Source organism: Oncorhynchus masou, chromosome 14 (genome assembly GCF_036934945.1).
Source record: "Oncorhynchus masou masou isolate Uvic2021 chromosome 14, UVic_Omas_1.1, whole genome shotgun sequence".
In the NCBI taxonomy this organism is placed as follows: Eukaryota; Metazoa; Chordata; class Actinopteri; order Salmoniformes; family Salmonidae; genus Oncorhynchus; species Oncorhynchus masou.
Genome location: NC_088225.1, coordinates 5,255,942 through 5,279,045, shown reverse-complemented (window position 1 = coordinate 5,279,045; position 23,104 = coordinate 5,255,942). Strand labels below are relative to the sequence as shown.

General features: G+C 44.9%; 1 long non-coding RNA gene across 3 annotated transcripts; it reads right to left on the bottom strand.

Annotated features, from left to right (window-relative positions):
• Positions 1-10: 10 nt before the first annotated feature.
• On the bottom strand, positions 11-1,511 carry LOC135553683 (uncharacterized). 3 transcript variants are annotated; one of them, XR_010457616.1, is made up of 3 exons: positions 1,131-1,509; positions 721-1,011; positions 11-536 (listed from the first exon to the last, which is right to left on the bottom strand). It is a non-coding gene; the product is annotated as an uncharacterized LOC135553683 (long non-coding RNA). The 3 variants fall into 3 exon arrangements; XR_010457615.1 differs by having other exon boundaries at positions 697-1,511; XR_010457614.1 differs by having other exon boundaries at positions 721-1,511.
• Positions 1,512-23,104: the final 21,593 nt, after the last annotated feature.

Below are 23,104 nucleotides of genomic sequence, written 5' to 3'. Positions count from 1 at the left end.
TGTAACCTGATTAGAAAAACGGCTCCCGTAAGCTTATATTAAACATTCTTTTCTTTTTTTTACAACAGATTAATCATGTCATACCAAATTAGGTCCGGAGTTTTACCTGGTTTCATACCAGATCAGGAAAAAATACAGTCCCCAGAAAATGTTTTTCACCCCACCCCACACACACGACCCATTGCACTCATACACAAAATCGGATTTTGTGGAATACTTGATATGATTAATCATGAGGTGTAGAGTAAAGTATTGCTAACAAGCAAACATTTCAATTGCTTTAAATTGAGATATCACCACCATTTCAGTCCTGATTACTGGGAGTTCACACTCAAGGTGTTGTTCTGCTGTCCACTGACAGAATACGGTGTTGGATATGCCAGGCTAGCTGCAGCTCAGTGTTGGCCTGGAGCTGGGTCGTTACTCAAAGTAGGTTGATGTCCATTCGTGTCCACTGACTGTGACTGTGGAGCCTCAGGAGCGGCAGGTGAGCTGGACTGTCTCTGTCCTTGCCTTGAATGTGCTGTAGGTCTACCCTGTGGAAGAGATAGCAAGGGGTTAGACAAATCCACGAGACATTCAACAAAATTATCGCTATCTGAATATTAGGCTCATATAGTTCAAATATTGAAGTAGCCAAATGAAATATGTTAGCCTACTGAGAAAAGAGAAGATACATGCTATAGTTTTGCTTACATATGAGAGCGGAGAAGGACTCACCCTGGTCCTGTTCCGTCTCCTTCGCTTATACCGGTGTGTCTTCTCAGTAGGTCTGGTCTCGTTTACCAACACCAGTCCAGCGGAGGTGCTGCGCGTCTTCGTCATGGGGGAATGAGAGACTGACCCTGAATTTAGGTTGACAACCCGTTGGGACCTCTGTAGTCTAGGGAGGGCAAGGTTTGGACCCTGAGGGACAGTGATGGGGTTTTAGTCTTCTGGGTGGCACTGGCACATTAGGTTGCAAGGACTGTGTTGAAAAAGCCGGCTCCGCATACTCCTTCTGTCGGGGCACTGAGGGCATCCACATGAAAAGAGTCGTCGGACAATTCTGGGAGACCAAACTCATTCAGGTAGCAAAAAAACAACAACAGGTGCTCAAGAACCGTAAACATAGTCCAGCCTAGACCTACCTGTATTTTATCCAGACGGTAACACGGTTTATTCGGTTGGAACCACAGGCTTTTTGTCTTCTAAAAAATATCGTTGTCCTGTCCAGCATTTTATGGGTTAGCACCTTTTGATGAGGCGGGAAGCGCGAGAAACCTCATTGTTTACCGTGACAAAAACAACACTTGAATCTTCAAGAGCACATTACATAAGCAATTGACTAGTGCGTCATTTGGGTAGGCCAAAACGGTATCCCATAGACTCCCAAAGTAAATGCAGATGGAAATCATGCACGCAATTAACACTTACAGCATGCTACGGATTCTCAGTCATGAGAGGAGGACCTAAGGCCAAAACTGTAATGGTGGATTGCCTGTACATTTCTTAACTCCATGTCTTTTCGAAAGTAGCTGGACATCATGTGAAATTCACGATGATACCTGGTTAAATATTTTTGTCTAACTCGGGGAGGAACATAAGGGAATCCAGGGGGAAGGTCACTCAATACAAGATACTAGAAAGGTTCTTTTGGACTCCAACAAGGCTTCATAAAATGGGTTTTATGGACAATAATCTGTGCTGGAAATGTCAATTTGACACAGGGACATTCTTACAAGCTATATAGGAATGCATAGCTACCTTTCTGGAAGGATATTCTGAAACATTTGGGAGAATGGTCAGAATCAACAATCCCAGTTTCATCAAAAGTATGTCTCTTAGGTGACAACATAATTACCTAATGTATCAAATGATGAATTTTCACTGATCACTGTTGGTATCCTTACAGCTTCTAGATGGATCCTTCTGCTTTGGAAAGGCCATGCCACTCCGACTCTGAAACAGTGGATAGAATCAATGCTGGATGTGGCATCTTATGAACAAATGCTTGCTAGAATCACTGGTAGAAATGAAAACGTTGAGAGAATCCGGACACATTTTCTTGGTCCCGTTGTTTCTGGGACTGGGAGGTGATAGTCCAGGTTGAATGTTAACACTGTGATTGTGAACCCATGTTTTATTGTATCTTATGTGAAGCTGATGTAGTATTAGACTGTGAATGCATGTTGTCCTGGAGTGTATATCTGGATGTCATGCTCAATGTTTTTATGGCTTTACAATGTGTTTGTTTAATTTTTTGTTTTAAAGGACTAAACTAATAACATCTAGCTCATGTAGCCTAATGAACAGGAGGAAGTCAAGAATGGGGCAAATGTAGAGGTGGGGCTGAACAGTCTAATGGAAGGCTGTGTGTGTTGGTGTTGAGTTCTCCCCGCGCCCTATTTTGCCCACAGACTAGTTCTACATTTGGCACACGTACAGACACGCTTACCCCCTGCCCCACCAGCCAGACACAGGCCCAGCTGAGCCCTCTGGGTGAGTGATCCTTTATGAGTGGTGATGGTGGGGGGCTCACCTGCCCCAAACGCAGAGTGTGTGACTGAGAGGGTTGTTTGTGTGTGTGTGTGTGTGTGTGTGTGTGTGTGCGCATATATATGTCTGTTTCTGTGTTCACGTGCTTGTGTGTGTGTGTGATGTGTGTCTGTCCTATAGGTGCTTTATATGATAGTGAATGTGCCCACGGGGAGCTGCCACGGGAGAAGTAGTGGACATGCCAGTGCCAAGTCTTAGAGACAAGAGGAATACATTGAGGAGCGGGGGTAGACAAGGTTTTATCATCAATCAGGGAATGCCCATATAAGTGCCACCCTGCCATTTTGATTATCATACTCACTGTGGCCCATCCAGACAACCCATGGACTATGTCTGTGCAAAGACACTCCATTTTGACTGTCGTCATTGGTTTCATCCCACAGCTTGTTCTACACGCTTCTTTTTTGATATGGTTCTGGAGGAATAAGAAATATTATAAACTGGGTGGTTCGAGCCCTGAACGCTGATTGGCTGACAGCCGTGGTATATCAGCCCGTATATCATGGGTATGACGAAACATTTATTTTTTACTGCTCTAATTATGTTAGTAACCAGTTTAAAATAGCAATAAGGAACCTCTGAAGTTTGTGGTATATGGCCAATATACCACGGCTAAAGGCTGTATCCAGGCACTCCGCGTTGCGTCGTGCTTAAGAACAGCCCTTAGCCGTGGTATATTGGCCATATACCACACCCCCTTGCTTAATTATAACACGAGTCATTCTTGTACCCATAGAGCAGTAGACCAAGATACTTTTATATTTTCTTCTGGAATATGGTGTTTGTGTGTGTGTGCAGCTGTGCATGTCTGTGTGTGTGTATGTTTTGCTTATGCTTGTTGTACTTCCTGAGTGTTTGCTTGTGTCTGAGCCACAGTTGCCTCCCTGTGCCCTGCTAGAGTTTGATGTTCAGTTTGATGACTGAGGCTCTTTGATCCAGGGCTGTGTAGATTCAGGGAGCGGAGACAGAGACTCCCGCGGCCCCAGAGCTAAGACACACTCACACACACACACACACACACACACACACACACACACACACACACACACACACACACACACACACACACACACACACACACACACACACACACACACACACAGGCACACACGCGCACAGACATAGGCACACACACACACACACACACACACCACTGGAACACAGTGAAGGGTACAGGCATCGCTGCTGAGCACGTGTCACATTCAAATTCCATATAGAGTTGCATGAACAGCAGAATTGCAACATTTTGTTTAATGGCTGAACACTTACAACGAACCTCATGACTTAACCTAACGTTGCGGAGTCCTTGCTTCCTTTTTTTCGGGGGAAACGGAAGTTATGTTGAAAATACTGTATCCCTGAAAACCAGAAACATCTGCTTCCTGCCAACGCCGCTAAGGGCGCTCACGGCTAAGACACAATTATAAACGTTGAAAAATATTTACATTTCGAATTCAACTCAGGCCGTGTGGTGAAAGTTAAGCACAATGTTTAATTAGCTGTCTCTCCTCACCATCTTTGCAACCAAATTGTGTGTCAGTCGTTCCAGATATGGCTACATGTTTATTGATAGGCTGTTTGAAAAAACCCATTGACTTTATTCCTCCAGTGATATATGTTTTACTGCTGCAGCAGAGTGCTTTATTGCTGTTTTAAACACCAAATACTAATCCTCCTCAGTTTATAGTTCACAGCCAAAATGGTGCCACAATTTGTTGTTCGCCGTTTTATCACTAATGAGTAACAGCCACAGAAAGACAGTAACAGAATCGCTAGTCGAACCACTAGACAGAGATGAGAGAAACAGATCAGTGTTCACAGTGTTTGAGGGGGGGGGGGGTAAGACTGGGGTTAGTCAATAGAAAGCTCCATCGACCAAGTATAGACAGAGATGAGAGAAACAGATCAGTGTTCACAGTGTTTGGGGGGGGGGTTAGTCAATAGAAAGCTCCATCGACCAAGTATAGACAGAGATGAAAGAAACAGATCAGTGTTCACAGTGGTTGGGGGGGGGGGTTAGTCAATAGAAAGCTCCATCGACCAAGTATAGACAGAGATGAGAGAAACAGATCAGTGTTCACAGTGTTGGGGGAGGGGGGGGGGTTAGTCAATAGAAAGCTCCATCGACCAAGTAAAGTCACTGAATAATCCCACATTTCTGGTTGGTGAAAGTGACCATTGCCAGACGTCGCTCTGCCTCTTTCTATTTCTCGCTCAGGTCTGCCTCTTTAAGGGAGCAGGGGCTGCTGGGATGGCAGACTGTTGGGGAGTGGTTGGGGGTGGGGTGGGGTTGGGAAGGGTGGGGGTGGCCCTGCAGGACCATTTGTGCTGAAGCTCATTTGCACAGCGACACTTAATTGGCTACAACAATTAATTAATGTGTTGGAAAGTTGGCACAAAAAGTTCATTTAAGAGGGTTTTAATAAGCAATTAGAGGAAAACCAGGAGAGAAAGGGAATTACCAGACTGGAAAAGAGGAGAGATGGACAGGAGAGATGGAGGGAGGATGAAAAATAGAGATGGAGGGGAAAACCTGATCACAAAAGGCAGGTGTATGTTTTGATAGAATATATTGGTCAAGTTCAACTCTCTCTCCTGACTGAATGTGAAAAACATAGTTTTGAATACATAAATGATCTGAGGTCATTATTCTCCTCTCTGAGACTGTGATGACTGTTATTAAGTAGACTTAAGCCTCATGCTGTATGTAGTGTGTGCTGCACCCTGACCCCCGACCCCCGACCCAACTTGTCCCGGCACCAGCCAGGCCCAGTGTAAAATATCACATGACTAATGAGAGGTGGTTGGAATCCTGGGAAAGAAGTCCTTGGAAGACGAATGCATTTTCAGCAGAATAATTAACTTAATTAACAAATTCACATGCATATTCATCAGCCTATTAATGTCTGCTCCGCGCTGCTTGATGAGCAATGCGGTAATAACCATTTCATTTGCATACTGCGATCACACTACTCGCTCCCTTACCAAAAAAAGAGAGAGGGAAGGAAATTTGAAAAACGGACGAAATAGGACGCACTCATGAACACTGTCGCCAAAGCTTACACACATTCATATACTATACCCACAGGTACATGTAGTCAGTACCTACAGTACTCACAACCCCACATTCAAACATACAGTTTAACTAGAGCTTCTGCTAGTTGTGTATGCAGTGAATAATGTAGTTCCTGCTGTCTATTAAGTTTCAACAGCTGTGAGTATTGGTATTAGGCTCAATCGAAAAGTGAGATGGGGGTCTACCCTCCCCAGCTGTCTCTGTCTTCACTCTCACTCTCTCTCCCCCCCACTCCCACTCTCTCCCCCCCCCACTCCCACTCTCCCCCCACTCCTGCTCCCCCCCCCACTCCCTCTCTCTCCCCCCACTCCCGCTCTCTCCCCCCCACTCCCTTTCCCTCCCCCCCACTTCAGCTCTCTCCCCCCACTCCCTCTCTCTCCCCCCACTCCTTCTCTCTCCCCCCACTCCCTCTCCCCCACTCCTTCTCTTCCCCCACTCCTTCTCTCCCCCCCCCACTCCCTCTCTCCCCCCCACTCCCTCTCTCTTGCTCTTGTTTCCTGTTTGCATCTCTCTCTCCTTGTTAATAATTAATCTCTAACATACTTGTCTTTTATTTATTTATTTGTTGCTTTTTGAAGTTTCTCTCGTCTGCCTGTCAGTCTGCGTTTGTGGGAGAGTGTTTGTGTGGATGACTGTGTGAGCACTTGTGACAGTTCTTTTTTTGTGCTTCTGAACGTGTGGAACCTTCTCCTTTTACAGGATATATGTGTGTGTGTGTGTGTGTGTGTGTGTGTGTGTGTGTGTGTGTGTTTACGCTCTATCTCTCTCCATTGGTATTCTGAGTGGCCCTGATTCTGCATGTGCTGTTGTCACTGATGAACTGTTTGTGTGTATTACCTCAGAGTCTGTACACGCATCATGGGCTTGCATAGATGTCTGTGTATTTCTGTTAATGTCTTTGATAGAACTTGTATTTGATGGTGTTTGTATTGGGAGACTGCATGTCAAAATACAGCTTGTTCTTCATCTGTGATGTGAGCTTGAAAGAATGAGTGTGTGTGGTTTAAAATTGAAAGTGTGTGTTGTGTGTGTGTGTCTGTCTGGGTAGATCTGTACGTGTATGGGTGGGATCTTAAGGGAGTGTCTGTGTTTTAGTGTGTGTCAGGGAGTGTGTGTGTGTGTGTGTGTGTGTGTGTGTGTGTGTGTGTGTGCGTGTGTGTCTGTGTGTATGTGTATGTGCGTGTGGACATGTGTGTGTGGTGTGCCAGCTTGTGCTCAGACAGCAGCAGTTTGCGGAGCGAGAATAAAAAGTGAGGAGTGATGCCAAGTGAGTCCCAGGAGACACATTCAGGGGATAGAGAGAGAAGAAAGAGGACATAAAATAGGATTTCATACACACACACACACACACACACACACACACACACACACACACACACACACACACACACACACACACACACACACACACACACACACACACAAAGAGACGACCCAGAGATGTGCTGTGTCGAACATACAAACAATCTAACGCACACATACAATGCACACAGTCACACCAACACATATAATGGTACTCATTTACAAACAGGCATGTTTGAATACTCATACACCAACACATCAGCACAGAGAAGACCAAGTACACACAAACGCACTTGCAGTCCATCCTTTCTTTTACCATCCCTCTCTCCCCCTCTTTGTCAGAAGGTGGTGACACATTGTGTGCAGTGTGACACAGTGAGGTCTGGTTTGACTTCCAACTACTCCCAGCCTTCACACCTCTGCCCCCTACTGGGCTAGCCACGTCACAGCACCTGACCTTCCTCCCTCTCCCCACTGCCTGCCAACTGTAAAGTAAATAATGGTAAATAATGTATTGTTTCATTTTGGAGTCTCTTTCATTGTAAATAAGAATAGAATATGTTTCTTTACGTTTCTATATGAATGTGGATGCTACCATTATTACTGCTAATCCTGAATAAATCGTGAATATTGATGAGTGAGAAAGTCACAGACGCACAAATGGCAGAATGCTAACCTCTCCTGTTATTGTAATGGTGAGAGGTTAGCATGTCTTGGGGGTATGATATAAAATGCTAACCTCTCCTGTTATTGTAATGGTGAGAGGTTAGCATGTCTTGGGGGGTATGATAAAAAATGCTAACCTCTCCTGTTATTGTAATGGTGAGAGGTTAGCATGTCTTGGGGGGTATGATAAAAAATGCTAACCTCTCCTGTTATTGTAATGGTGAGAGGTTAGCATGTCTTGGGGGTATTATATAAAATGCTAACCTCCCCTGATATTGTAATGGTGAGAGGTTAGCATGTCTTGGGGGTATTATATAAAATGCTAACCTCTCCTGTTATTGTAATGGTGAGAGGTTAGCATGTCTTGGGGGTATGATATAAAATGCTAACCTCTCCTGTTATTGTAATGGTGAGAGGTTAGCATGTCTTGGGGGTATGATATAAAATGCTAACCTCTCCTGTTATTGTAATGGTGAGAGGTTAGCATGTCTTGGGGGTATGATATAAAATGCTAACCTCTCCTGTTATTGTAATGGTGAGAGGTTAGCATGTCTTGGGGGTATGATATAAAATGCTAACCTCTCCTGTTATTGTATGGTGAGAGGTTAGCATGTCTTGGGGGGGTATGATATAAAATGCTAACCTCTCCTGTTATTGTAATGGTGAGAGGTTAGCATGTCTTGGGGGTATGATATAAAATGCTAACCTCTTCTGTTATTGTAATGGTGAGAGGTTAGCATGTCTTGGGGGTATGATATAAAATGCTAACCTCTCCTGTTATTGTAATGGTGAGAGGTTAGCATGTCTTGGGGGTATGATATAAAATGCTAACCTCTCCTGTTATTGTAATGGTGAGAGGTTAGCATGTCTTGGGGGTATGATATAAAATGCTAACCTCTCCTGTTATTGTAATGGTGAGAAGTTAGCATGTCTTGGGGGTATGATATAAAATGCTAACCTCTCCTGTTATTGTATGGTGAGAGGTTAGCATGTCTTGGGGCTATGATATTTGTGCGTCTGTAACTTTCTCACTCATCCTTATTCACGATTCATTCAGGATTATCTGTAATCATGGTAGCATCCACATTCATGTAGAAGTGTTTAGAAACAATTCTATTCTTATTTACAATAAAAGTGACTCCAAAATGACATACCATTCACAAAATAATCTGAAACTCAACCAAAACAAAGAGCAAATGCATACAACGCTTTTGTAGAGTCACAACTTTAATGTAGTCATTGCGTGCTATGAATATGGGATTAAATACACTTTTTATTACTGTAATACACATAGGTAAATTTTTCCCAATACCTTTGGTCCCTTAAAATGGGGGTACAATTTACAAAAAGTGTTGTAATATCTAAACGCTTCACCCGATATGGGTGAAAATACCCTCAAATTAAAGCTGCACTTCAACCTCATAGTCATTGTTTGATTTCCAATCCAAACTTTTGGAGTATAGAACCAAATGAAGAAAAAATGCTTCACTGTCCCAATACTTACGGAGGGCGCTGTATGTCATACATTGCCATATCTGTTACTGCATACTGCTGTGTAAGCTCACCTCGGTCTCCAGAGAAAATACACGTTGTCTTGAATACAAGCCAAGCCTGCTTATTGTGTCCTTTGTTTTACCAGTAAGACTGAAGCTAGTTGATCCAAATACACTCTTAGGAAAAAAAGGTGCTATCTAGAACCTAAAAGAGTTCTTCGGCTGTCCCCATAGGAAAACCCTTTTGAAGAACAATTTTTGGTTCCAGGTATAACCCTTTTCGGTTCCATGTAGAAACCATTCCACAGAGGGTTGTACACGGAACCCAAAAGGGTTCTACCTGTAACCAAAAATGATTCTACCTGGAACCAAAAAAAGGTTCTAAAAAAAAGGGCTTTCTCCTATAGAGCTCCATTTTTATGGAACGGTCTGCCTACCCATGTCAGAGACGCAAACTCGGTCTCAACCTTTAAGTCTTTACTGAAGACTCATCTCTTCAGTGGGTCATATGATTGAGTGTAGTCTGGCCCAGGAGTGGGAAGGTGAACGGAAAGGCTCTGGAGCAACGAACCACCCTTGCTGTCTCTGCCTGGCCGGTTCCCCTCTTTCCACTGGGATTCTCTGCCTCTAACCCTATTACAGGGGCTGAGTCACTGGCTTACTGGGGCTCTCTCATGCCGTCCCTGGAATGGGTGCGTCACCTGAGTGGGTTGATTCACTGATGTGGTCATCCTGTCTGGGTTGGCACCCCCCCCCCCCCCTTGGTTTGTGCCATGGCGGAGATCTTTGCGGGCTATACTCAGCTTTGTCTCAGCATGGTAAGTTGGTGGTTGAAGATATCCCTCTAGTGGTGTGGGGGCTGTGCTTTGGCAAAGTGGGTGGGGTTATATCCTTCTTGTTTGGCCCTGTCCGGGGGTGTCCTCGGATGGGGCCACAGTGTCTCCTGACCCCTCCTGTCTCAGCCTCCAGTATTTATGCTGCAGTAGTTTATGTGTCGGGGGGCTGGGGTCAGTTTGTTATATCTGGAGTACTTCTCCTGTCCAATTCGGTGTCCTGCGTGAATCTAAGTGTGCGTTCTCTAATTCTCTCCTTCTCTCGGAGGAGGACCTGAGCCCTAGGACCATGCCCCAGGACTACCTGACATGATGACTCCTTGCTGTCCCCAGTCCACCTGGCCGTGCTGCTGCTCCAGTTTCAACTGTTCTACCTTATTATTATTCGACCATGCTGGTCATTTATGAACATTTGAACATCTTGGCCATGTTCTGTTATAATCTCTACCCGGCACAGCCAGAAGAGGACTGGCCACCCCACATAGCCTGGTTCCTCTCTAGGTTTCTTCCTAGGTTTTGGCCTTTCTAGGGAGTTTTTCCTAACCACCGTGCTTCTACACCTGCATTGCTTGCTGTTTGGGGTTTTAGGCTGGGTTCCTGTACAGCACTTTGAGATATAAGCTGATGTACGAAGGGCTATATAAATAAATTTGATTTGATTCTCCTATGGGGACAGCTGAAGAACCCTTTTGGTACCCTTTTTTCGAAGAGTGTACATTGCATGAATATCACAATGAATTGATCCAGATGTTGAAGTCAACACTATTGGTTTCTGATGCAGCTGGAATCACTTAGTCACTTGTCAGTACACTTGTAAAAAATATTATATAAAACACAATTATATACATATGTACACTATCTAGCAATATCTATACCACAATGCAGTGTTGAGCATAATGGGCATTCATACTTATACTACAACATCAGTCCAATTGAATATGGATGTTGTGTTGGTTGAATGTTCCAGGCAGGTTCCAGAATGTTCTTCAGATGGTGAACCTCTTCTTGTGTTGGGTAATGGCAGGCTTTGGCACTGTGGCGATGTTGGCAGGGATGTTGAGTTTGGGGAGCTGTGATTCAGGATCCTCGTAGACAAGCGTCCTTTCTGCACTCCATAGCTAGGCGGACAAGCCTCTGGTACACTTTCTTCCCCACCCACTGCTTGGACCTCTTGCAGAAGATTTGTTTGTACTCTCTTGGAAAGACATGAAGACTGATCGCGAGGATGTGTAAAACATGAAGACTGATCACGAGGATGTGTAAAACATGAAGACTGATCACGAGGATGTGTAAAACATGAAGACTGATCACGGGGATGTGTAAAACATGAAGATTGATCACGAGGATGTGTAAAACATGAAGACTGATCACGAGGATGTGTGAAACATGAAGACTGATCACGAGGATGTGTGAAACATGAAGACTGATCAAGAGGATGTGTAAAACATGAAGACTGATCACGAGGATGTGTGAAACATGAAGACTCATCACGAGGATGCGTAAAACATGAAGACTGATCACGAGGATGCGTACAACATGAAGACTGATCACGAGGATGTGTAAAACATGAAGACTGATCACGAGGATGCGTAAAACATGAAGACTGATCACGAGGATGCGTAAAACATGAAGACTCATCACGAGGATGCGTAAAACATGAAGACTGATCACGAGGATGCATAAAACATGAAGACTGATCACGAGGATGCGTAAAACATGAAGGCTGATCACGAGGATGCGTAAAACATGAAGACTGATCACGAGGATGCGTAAAACATGAAGACTGATCACGAGGATGTGTAAAACATGAAGACTGATCACGAGGATGTGTAAAACATGAAGACTGATCACGAGGATGCGTAAAACATGAAGACTGATCACGAGGATGTGTAAAACATGAAGACTGATCACGAGGATGCGTAAAACATGAAGACTGATCACGAGGATGTGTAAAACATGAAGACTGATCACGAGGATGCGTGAAGCATGAAGACTGATCACGAGGATGTGTAAAACATGAAGACTGATCACGAGGATGTGTAAAACATGAAGACTGATCACGAGGATGCGTAAAACATGAAGCCTGATCACGAGGATCTGTAACCATACAATCAACCATGTTCTTTAAACAAAAGAAGGTACAGTAGACTGGTATTTGTTTTGCTACACAATGGAGCATTGAGATGGGCTGTTAGCAAAGATGTGAAAAGTTTGAGGGGGGCTTGAGTTTTAGACAGTATAGTCGTGCATTGCTGTGTAAGAGCACCTTCAGTTGTGCTGTTGAGTAGACAAGCATTGCCAACTATACAGTGAAAGGCTAGAATAGTGTACTAACAGCCTCTTTCCCCTATGCCAAAGAACTGACTGCAAAGGTGGGAAAAGTTTGAGGAGCTCTTGTCTTGTTGACAGTTTAGTATGTTGGTGATTTTGTTTTCTCAAGAGGGTATTGTGCTTTCATAAATACTGTTGGCTGTGCAGGTAGCCTAGTGGTTAGAGCATTGGGCCAGTAACCAAAAGGCGCCGAAGACGTGGATGTCGATTAAGGCAGCCCCCCCCCGCACCTCACTGATTCAGAGGGGTTGGGTTAAATGCAGAAGACACATTTCAGTTGGAGGTGGTCAGTTGTACAACAAACTAGGTATCCTCCTTTCCCTGTCCTGGCTTGTTTAAAAGTCAGATGGTGCTGTTCTTGAGCTTATTCCAGGCTGAAAGCTTTCATCCAATGGGTCTGTACTACTAACGCTGATGTCAAGATCATCATCAACAGCAGCAGGATTAGTAGTTGGTGATTAGCCAACATTTGACTACTTTGTCCCCATCAATACACACTCAAACAAGGTACTATATCCACCCACACCCCTCACCTTCACACGTAATACCCATCCCCAACAGACACCAGTCAGTCACCAACACCATCCCCTCCTCACTAATACCTCCCTTTCTCCAATTTAGACTTCAAGCCTGGCAAGAACAGAGAAAACTACAAGTAGAAGTTGTAGCCTACTTGTAAACACACCAACCATGACAGCGAGACACGGACCATGTTTATGCCTAGCTGCAGTATACTGATTTGCTCATCATGGAAATATTTAGTAGATTTTAGTAAGATTTTAGAAAGTGTCTTACACTAGTCACTGGTGCTGAGCTTGATGTTGATGGGATAGGGCACTAAATAGAACACATAGTCACGTTGACCTCTGCGGTAGGTAGTTAGCTAGTTTGCTAACGGTTCGCTAACGTAACCTAACAAAGCTAACGTTAGTTACAATTCACATCGCCAGATAGCAGCTGACGAGGTACATTGATATGCTTTTGAATGTCTAGCCAGCATATTATGAAAGCTAGCTAGCTAGATTTTGGTTCAGCTAAACAAATGTAGTTTGCAAGCTAGTTATCTATGTAGAGTTACCTTCGCTTGACTTATTTTCTGCTGTTCTGATGCCTTCCTCTTTGAACTGAAGGGGAAAATCTATGGAATAGCATCACTTTTCAACAATTGACGACATGGCAACCCCATCAGTTGAGACAGCCCCATCTGTTTTGAAATCCTCTGGCTGACAGTGCTGGCTACACACACAGACATTTTGATATTTCTCACATCAACTGGATACACAGCCATGGGGCGGTACTATGTCCTGAAATCGCTATGAATTCTGGATATTGTGGTATGCCTATAACCTGGAAATGTAGCTGTCCCGTTTCTACTGGTGAAATGCAGGAACGCTCGTATTTGCATGTTGTGAGGAAAATTATAAATGTTTGTGACACATATGATATGTTAATAACATATTAATGGGTAAATATAGTGAAATAGAGCAGCGGTGAAATTTCCCTTTAAGCCAATCACAGTCTCACCAATTGCAGTCCGACCGTGGATCACCAGTGGGGTCATCTGTACATATGCTAGCCTGCCCTGTTGCCTTATGGGTAGATGTGCTCAACTCCAGGAGGTGTGGCTCAGCCAACATGTCGAGTCATCACTCTAACATGGCTGGTCTCTATGGAGGTGTGTGTGTGCACGTGTGAGCGTGCAGGCATGTGCGTGTTCTTTGTGCCTATTAAAATCTGTGTCAGTCTGTCGATATCTGAGGATGATGCCTTTCCTTCACATGATGTGTATGATTTTGTCATTTGGGTTTGTGCTGTGTGCTGATACTATAAACATGTAAGTGTGGTTGTGTCCTGGCAGGGCAGTGGCTAGCAGGGCCGGAGTGATTGAGATATAGAGCATTAGCTGGTGTCAGGAGTAAATGAGGGGCCAGATCTGTTTTATAATCAGAGCACAAGCAGCGTGTTAGAGGAATTAGGGCGACAGCTGCTGGGAGCTTTTTATTCCTCTCTCTCTCTCTCTCTCTCGCTCTCTCTCCCTCTCATCTCTCTCTCTCTCTCTCTCTCTCTCTTGCTCTCTCTTCGTTCTCTCCCTCTCTTGCTCTCTCTCTCTTGCTCTCTCTCTCTCTCTCTCTTGCTCTCTCTCTCTCTCTCTCTCTTGCTCTCTCTCTCTCTCTCTCTCTCTCTCAGCCAGAGACAGGCAGAGCCCAGCTCAGGGACCACCTCTTTACTGGAGCCACCTGTCAACACAACGGAGTGTGTATGTGTGTGTGTGTGAGTGTGTTCCACTCCCATTTGCATACACACACTCTACACATGCACGTATGGTTACACACACACACACACACACACACACACACACACACACACACACACACACACACACACACACACACACACACACACACATATTAGTAGTTAGAAGCTAGCGCATGTGCATGGACGTACACACACCATGCCGATATGCACAAACGTGCGAAAACACCCACATACACCGTCTGCTGGTACACTGACCTCCCTCCAGCTCTTACATTAATGACAGTGCAGGTTTGGTGTGTGTGAACCCATTGGTTAGTTTTTGTTTCATGAACAGTATGTGTGAAAGGGCCTGGTTCAATTTAAACATGGTAGCGCGACCTTGCACATGACGGTTTACTATGCCAATCAGGACATAATGCAATGTGAAATTTGCTATGGTTTTGTACTGCTCTATGGGGCATTTGATATTGGCATCATCCCTCTGCGTGCCTTGCTGCCCACTCACTCTTGTGGAAGCCCTTACTGTCCGTGTCCAATCAGGGGAAGCATGCAAGAATGCCTGCTCTGATTCCCTCCAATGACAGAACGTAGAGATGCAGTGACTGAGAGAGGCGCCTCAAAGTGACCAGGTGGAACTGCAAGGAGGTAAACTCCTGGCCCCATGCACACATGCACACATATAACCTAACATACCCTAATCTGTCTTCTTTCTTTCTTTCCTTCTCTCTCTGCCTCTCTCCCTCCCCACCCCATGTCTCTCTTTTGCACATCCCACACACATGCCCGGCCACTCACTCATACATACACACATCTACAATCAGAGGCCTGGAGTGGAGCCAGGTCTGCAGCAGCTCAGGAGTTAAATTATTAACACCAACAGGGAGAGAGACAAAGAGAGGAGAGAAGCAGGGAGGAGATGAGAGCAGAGGAGGAGAGGCAGGGAGGGAGAAGAAGAGAGGAGGAGGAGAAGAGCGGACATATAGGCAGAAGATGAGTGAGAAAAAAAGAGAAAAGAGGATTGATTCATAAAAGGGGGTGATTAAAAGAAGAGAGAGAGAGGGGTGTAAAGATGAAGAGAATGTGGGGATGTTGGTTCTGATCCAGAGAGTTAATGTTGCGATCACTGACTGATGGATAGAGTGCCAGCCGCGAGGCTCCTTACCCACACAAGATGGATGGAAGACCAGCCTCCCTCTCTCTCTGTCTGTCTCTCTGTCTCTGTCTCTGTCTCTGTCTCTCTCTCTCTCTCTCTCTCTCTCTCTCTCTCTCTCTCTCTCTCTCTTTCTCTCTCTCTCTCTCTCTCTCTCTTTCTCTCTCTCTCCACCTCGGCCCTACCGAATCTAAATAACAGAAAGAAGATCCAGATCAAAATCAAAACCTCAATCACAAATCACATTCAAATCCTTCTCGTGGACAACCCAAGTGCAGCATTTGTGTGCATGCTTCGTGCAGCTTTGCAAAATGGAGTCATGTATGCTGTCTGTTTCACTGTTTTAGTGTGTTCTGTGTGCGTGCGTGTGTGTGTTTGCGTGAGAGACTGTGTGTAAGAAAGAGAGAGTGAAAGCTTGAGAATTTTGTACGTGTGTGCCCCCCCCCCCCAGCACCCCTCATTTCTGGCGGGGGCATCAGGGGTGAAGTGATCTGTGCGAAAGCCTCCTGTTCTGCTGCAGCGTGGGGCTAAGGCAGAGGGGGATTGTGGGTAGCTGTCTGCGGGGGATGGGGGGGGGGGAGGTTGCAGCAGATGGCATGCCACACTGTGAGGGCCGTCGGCTGGCATCCAGAGGAGGGGGAGGGGGGCACAGGGATTGGAGGGGCACTGCTTCCAAAGTGCCAGCAGGCATCAGGAGAGAGAGAGGCAGAGAGAGAGAGAGAGAGAGAGAGAGGCGAGAGGATTGTTGGGAGATAGAGTGACAAAGAGACAAACAGACAGACAGACAGAGATTGAGCGTGAAGCGGGTGACAGCAGCAGGAAGCTGAACCCTGAAATGAGGGATTTACTAGAGCTTCAGTGGAGGATTTCAGGGCTAATTGCCTCCACTGAAGGAGAACAGAACGACAGATCTGATCTGCCTGGAATCCAAACTCACCAGTGACTTTTGACCTTCTCAGCTCCGTACAGATAGTCAGGTGTCTTAAACCCCCACAGAACAAGTGATTTACATACACACATACCAGATTGGGAGAGAGGAGGGGTGGTGGTGGGTGCTCTGGCATAGGATTGATATAGGACTGCCATTAAGGGGGCACGAGGTTGGCGTGTGTGTGGCATAGGGATGGCATGTGGAGGGTATGGATTTGACACTGGGTTTGTTTGGCAGAGGTTTGGTGTTGAGGTGGCATAAGATTTGCCCAGAGTTGGCACAGGCTTAGTGTGTGTGCGTGTGTGCGCGCGTGTGTGTGTGTGTGTGTTTGTGAACTCTCCCTGTCACTTGTCACTCAGAATATTTCATGGTTAAAACTTTGCCTGTAATTTCACATACAGATGTGAACTCACGTACACACACATCTATCGTTGCGTCTCTCACCCACTCTAGCTCACACACACACACACACACACACACACACAAATAGACTTACACACTACCGCACTTATGTGTTGAACAGTTGATTTAGGCTCAGAAATTAGATAATCAGTCAAGATATCGAAAATAACTACAGGTTCTGGTCTGATGTCTGTCAATGTGGTTGTGGACTCTGTTACAGAGCTGATCCCAGTGTCGTGGTGTTGAATGGTACTGTTTGTATTCTCTTGGTGTGTCTGAGAAGAACTACAGATTACCTGGTGTTATCGTTGAAAATTAGTCTCTGTCTACCTCTCATTAAAGATCCGGTATCAGAACGCAGAACACACACACACAAACGCACACACACACACACACACACACACACACACACACACACACACACACACACACACACACAAATGACCAGCTCCTACTACCGAGCTCAGCAGAACAGATGTTGAGGAATTTAATATGCAAACGGCAACTGGGACTCTCCCTCCCTCTCCACCATCTCTCCCCACCCCACGTCTCACACATACATACATGCACAACATTATCATACATACATAACACAGAAAGCACGCAGATGCACATGGTCCGTCTCTCATAAACACAAGCACGCACACACACACACACACACACGCCCCTCACCCCACTCCAGACTGGCCCTGCTCATGGGGGCACCATGTGGCACTCCATTCCCCCCTGGCACCATGCTCCCACTCTTCCAGCTTTTCATTGTCCTCTGCTGACTGGAGAGCAGGCACCCAAATCAGGTCTTCTCTATTCGACTGTTACTTTCCTCCCCAAATCTCTCTTTCGCCTTCTCTCTCGATCTCTCTCTCGTTTCCCTTTCCCTCACTGAGATGGATGGCTGTGGCTTGCTTTTGGTCTCTGAAGTGCAAAAAGTTCAGATATATATGCGTGCGTTACTATGTGCTGTTGGGGAATCTTGTTCCCATGACGATGATGCCAGTAGCTCATTGTTTCTTTAGTTTTTTACTTTCCCAAACAACCAAAATGAATCTCTGCACTTCCTCACATAATTGATATGTATGTCTCTATTAGGACAATTCAATACTATACCAACATTTCACCAATATTTACTTTATTGTGAGATGACATACTCAACTGATTCATTAGGACAGATAAAAAGAGGACATTTTCAAAGTTATTTATGCTGGTTTGTTCATTGAGGTAGCAAGAGCAAAAATAGAAACGTTTTGGTTGTTCGGTCATCATCGGTGTGTATGCCTACTCAACTGACATAGGGCCAAATCACATTGAATCACAACTTGAAATGCACTCACTCACATAACCTGACTTTATGTGCAAATATCCCACCGACATTAATGTTCTGTTGGACAATACAATTCTTCAGCCCATGGTGCTGGCTTGGGTCAAAGAAACCAGGACCAGTCTGAGAGAACAAGAGAACGCAATGGAGCGAAACTGACAATAAAGCACCAAAGTTCACATGATAGTAATGCATTGAGGATGAAGGCTGTTGGTTTCCTGCTACCCTGGAGAGTAAAGGGGACATGCTCTATCCCATCACAGATGTCGCTGTGCAGAGAGGGTCCATGGGGCTCGGGGTAGTTTAGCTAGTTTAGCTCTCTGTGTCTGGGTGAGAATTAGCCAGCTTTACCACTTCGCCTTGCTCTCTAATCTCTTAATCTGGCCTTCTGAAGAAGAGAAGGGCTGCAGGGAGATGGGGTGTCAATCCTCGTCTCCACATCATTCTCTCAATCCATTTCTCTTCCCTGTCCTGGCTGGCAGTAGAGACACAATGGAGGGAGGAAAGTTTACAGAGAGAGAGGGGAGGGAAGTTCCAGGTTGTGCCCTGTTTTTATTTACAGAGAGAGAGTGGGAGGTGTGTGAGTGTGTGGGTGGGGTGAGAAGAGAGCAAGAGGGAGCAAGTAATCATTGGTGCCTTGCTTGTCTTCTTTAATATTACCCCAACACACATTAGGTGTATTAACATGTTACGATGGTCCTTGGATTCTTGAAGTTTGCCACTGTGAAGTTAACCCTTTTAATCTAATCAATTTAATCCTTTAATCTAGAAATGTGATCAGGTAAGGACTATATACGCCTATTATATTTAGGGCTGTGAAGATACGAGTATTGCAAGATTTAAAAAAAAAAAAAAAAAAAAAAAAACACCAAGCAGACCAAACCCTTTGGTCCTTTAAAAACCTCCTGGAGGCTAAAGCTACCGCTTTCAAGGAGCAGGACACTAATCCAGACGCTTAGAAGTTATCCCACTACGAATGACCTCCGACACTGTTGCAGCGCTTGCCTACTATCACGGATTACAAAGGGAAACTCAGCCACGAGCTGCCCAGTGATATGGGAGCCTACCAGACAAGCTAAATGCCTTCTATAATCGCTTCAAGGTAAGCAACACGGAACCATGCACAAGAACACCAGCTGTTCCGGATGACTGTGTGATCTCACTTTTTATAGCCGATGTGAGTAAGACCTTTAAACAGGTTAACATTCACAAGGCTGCAGGGCCAGACAGATTACCAGGATGTGTACTCAGAGCATGCACTGACCAGCTGGCAAGTGTCTTCACTGGCATTTTCAACCTCCATGGCCCATTCTGTAATACCGACATGTTTCCAGCAAACCACCACAGTCTCTGTGCCCAACAATGTCAAGGTAACCTGTCTAAATGACTATCGCCCGTAGCACTCACATCTGTAGCCATGAAATGGCTACACCCACTCCAATTTGCATGCCGCCCCAACAGATCCAAAGATGATGCAATCTCTATTGCACTCCACAATGCCCTCTCCCAACTGGACAAGAGGAACATTTACGCTGCATTTGAGGTGGCAGGTAGCCTAGTGGTTAGAGTGTTGGACAAGTAACTGAAAGGTTGCAAGATCAAATCCCCGAGCTGACAAGGTAGAAAACTGTTGGAACAAGGAAGTTAACCCACTGTTCCCAGGCTGTCACTGAAAATAAGAATTTGTTATTAACTGACTTGCCTAGTTAAAAAAAATGTTTAAAGAAAAATTTTGAAAGTATTCAGACCCCTTCCCCTTTTCCACATTTTGTTACGTTACAGCCTTATTCAAAAATGTATTAAATATTTAAAGATTCCTCATCATTCTATACACAATACCCCATAATGACATAGTAAAAACAGATTTTATAATTTTTTGCAAATGTATTAAAAATATATATATATAAATTAAATATATATAAATATAAAACCTTAATCAGACCCTTTACTATGAGACTCGAAATTGAGCTGCATCCTGTTTACCTTCATCATCCATGAGATGCTTCTTAAACTTGATTGGAGTCCAACTGTAGTAAATTCAACTGATTGAACATGATTTGGAAAAGGACACACCTGTCAAATAAGGCCCCACAGTTGACAGTGCATGTCAGAGCAAAAACAAAGCCAAGAGGTCGAAGGAATGGTCCGTAGAGCTCCAAAACAGGATTGTGTCGAGTCACAGATCTGGGGAAGGGTACCCAAACATTTCTGGCCAGATGGAAGCCACTCCTCAGTAAAAGGCACATGACAGCCCCTTTGGAGTTTTTCAAAAGGCACCGACAGGACTCTCAGACCATGAGAAACAAGATTCTCTGGGCTGATGAAACCAAGATTTAACTCTTTGGCATGAATGCCGAGCGTCACATCTGGAGGAACCCTTGCACTATTCCTACAGTGAAGTATGGTGTTTGGCGGCATCGTGCTGTGGGGACGTTTTTCAGTGGCAGGGACAGGGAGACTAGTCAGGATCGAGGGAAAGATGAACCGAGCAAAGTACAGAGAGATCCTTGATGAAAACTGACTCCAGAGCGCTCTGGACCTCAGACTGGGGCTAAGGTTCACCTTCCAATGGGACAACGTCCCTAAGCACACAACCAAGACAACACAGGAGTGGCTTCGGGACAAGTATCTGAATGACCTTGAGTGGCACAGCCAGAGCCGGGACTTGAACCCGATCTAACATCTCTGAAGAGACCTGAAAATAGCTGTGCAGAAACGTTCCCCATCATACCTCACAGAGCTTGTGAGGATCTGCAGAGAAGAATGGGAGAAACTACGCAAATACAGGTGTGCCAAGCTTGTAGCGTCATATCCAAGAAGACACAGCTGTAATTGCTGCCAAAGGTGCTTCAACAAAGTACTGAGTATAGGGTCTGAATACTTACAGTTGAAGTCGGAAGTTTACATACACTTAGGTTGGAGTCAATAAAACTCGTTTTTCAACCACTCCACAAATTTCTAGTTAACAAACTATAGTTTTGGCAAGTCGGTTAGGACATCTACATTGTGCATGACACAAGTAATTTCCCAACAATTGTTTCCAGAGAGATTATTTAAATTATAATTCACTGTATCACAATTCCAGTGGTTTAGAAGTTTACACTAAGTTGACTGTGCCATTAAACAGCATGGAGAATTCCAGAAAATGATGTGATGGCTTTAGAAGCTTCTGATAGGCTAATTGACATAATTTCAGTCAATTGGAGGTGTATCTGTGGATGTATTTCAAGGCCTACATTCAAACTCAGTGCCTCTTTGCTTGATATCATGGGGAAACAAAAGAAATCAGCCAAGACCTCAGAAAAAAATTGTAGATCTCCACAAGTCTGGTTCATCCTTGGGAGCAATTTCCAAATGCCTGGAGGTACCACGTTCATCTGTACAAACAATAGTACGCAAGTATAAACACCATGGGACCACGCAGTCGTCATACCGCTCAGGAAGGAGACGCGTTCTGTCTCCTAGAGATGCACCTACTTTGGTGTGAAAAGTGCAAATCAATCCCAGAACAACAGCAAAGGACCTTGTGAAGAAGATGGAGGAAACTAGTACAAAAGTATCTATTTCCACAGTAAAACGAGTCCTATATCGACATAACCTGAAAGGCTGCTCAGCAAGGAAGAAGCCACTGCTCCAAAAAGGGGGAGGCTTGCATGCCGAAGAACACCATCCCAACCGTGAATCACGGGGGTGGCAGCATCATGTTGTGGGGGTGGCAGCATCATGTTGTGGGGGTGCTTTGCTGCAAAATAGCTGGCATCATGAGGGAGGAAAATTATGTGGCTATATTGACATCAGTCAGGAAGTTAAAGCTTGGTCTCAAATGGGTCTTCTAAATGGACAATAACCCCAAGCAAACTTCCAAAGTTGTGGCAAAATGGCTTAGGGACATCCAAGTCAAGGTATTGGAGTGGCCATCACAAAGCCCTGACCTCAATCCTATAGAAAATGTGTGGGCAGAATTGAAAAAGCGTGAGCGAGCAAGGAGGCCTACAAACCTGACTCAGTTACACCAGCTCTTTCAGCAAGAAGGGGCCAAAATTCACCCAACTTATTGTGGGAAGCTTGTGGATGGCTACCTTAAATGTTTGACCCAAGTTCAACAATTTAAAGGCAATGCTACCAAATATTTATTGAGTGTATGTAAACTTCTGACCCACTGGGAATGTGATAAAATAAATAAAAGCTGAAAGAAATCATTCTCTCTACAATTATTCTCACATTTCACATTCTTAAAATAAAGTGGTGATCCTAACTGACCTAAAACAGGGAATTTTTACTAGGATTAAATGTCAGGAATAAGGCTGTAACGTAACAAAATGTAGAAAATGTCAAGGGGTCTGAATACTTTCCAAATACACTATATGTGAGAACGCTGTTCAGCTCAGCATTCAACACCATAATGGCCTCCAAGCTCATCACTAAGCTCTGGGGTTGAACACCTCTGCCTGCAACTGGATCCTGGACTTCTTGACGGGCCGCCCCCAGGTGGTGAGGGTAAGTAACAACACATCCGCCATGCTGACCGTCAACACAGGGGCCCCTCAGGGGTACGTGCTTAGTACCCTCCTGTACTCCCTGTTAACCCACTTGTGGCCACACACGACTCCAACAACATTGTTAAGTTTGCTGACAACACCACGTGGTTGGCCTGATCACCGGCGACGATGAGACAGCCTATAGGGAGGAGGTCAGTGGCCTGGCAGTGTGGTGCCAGGACAACAACATCTCCCTCAATGTCAGCAAGACAAATGAGCTGATCGTGGACTACAGGAAACCGAGGGCCGAACAGGCCCCCATTCACATCG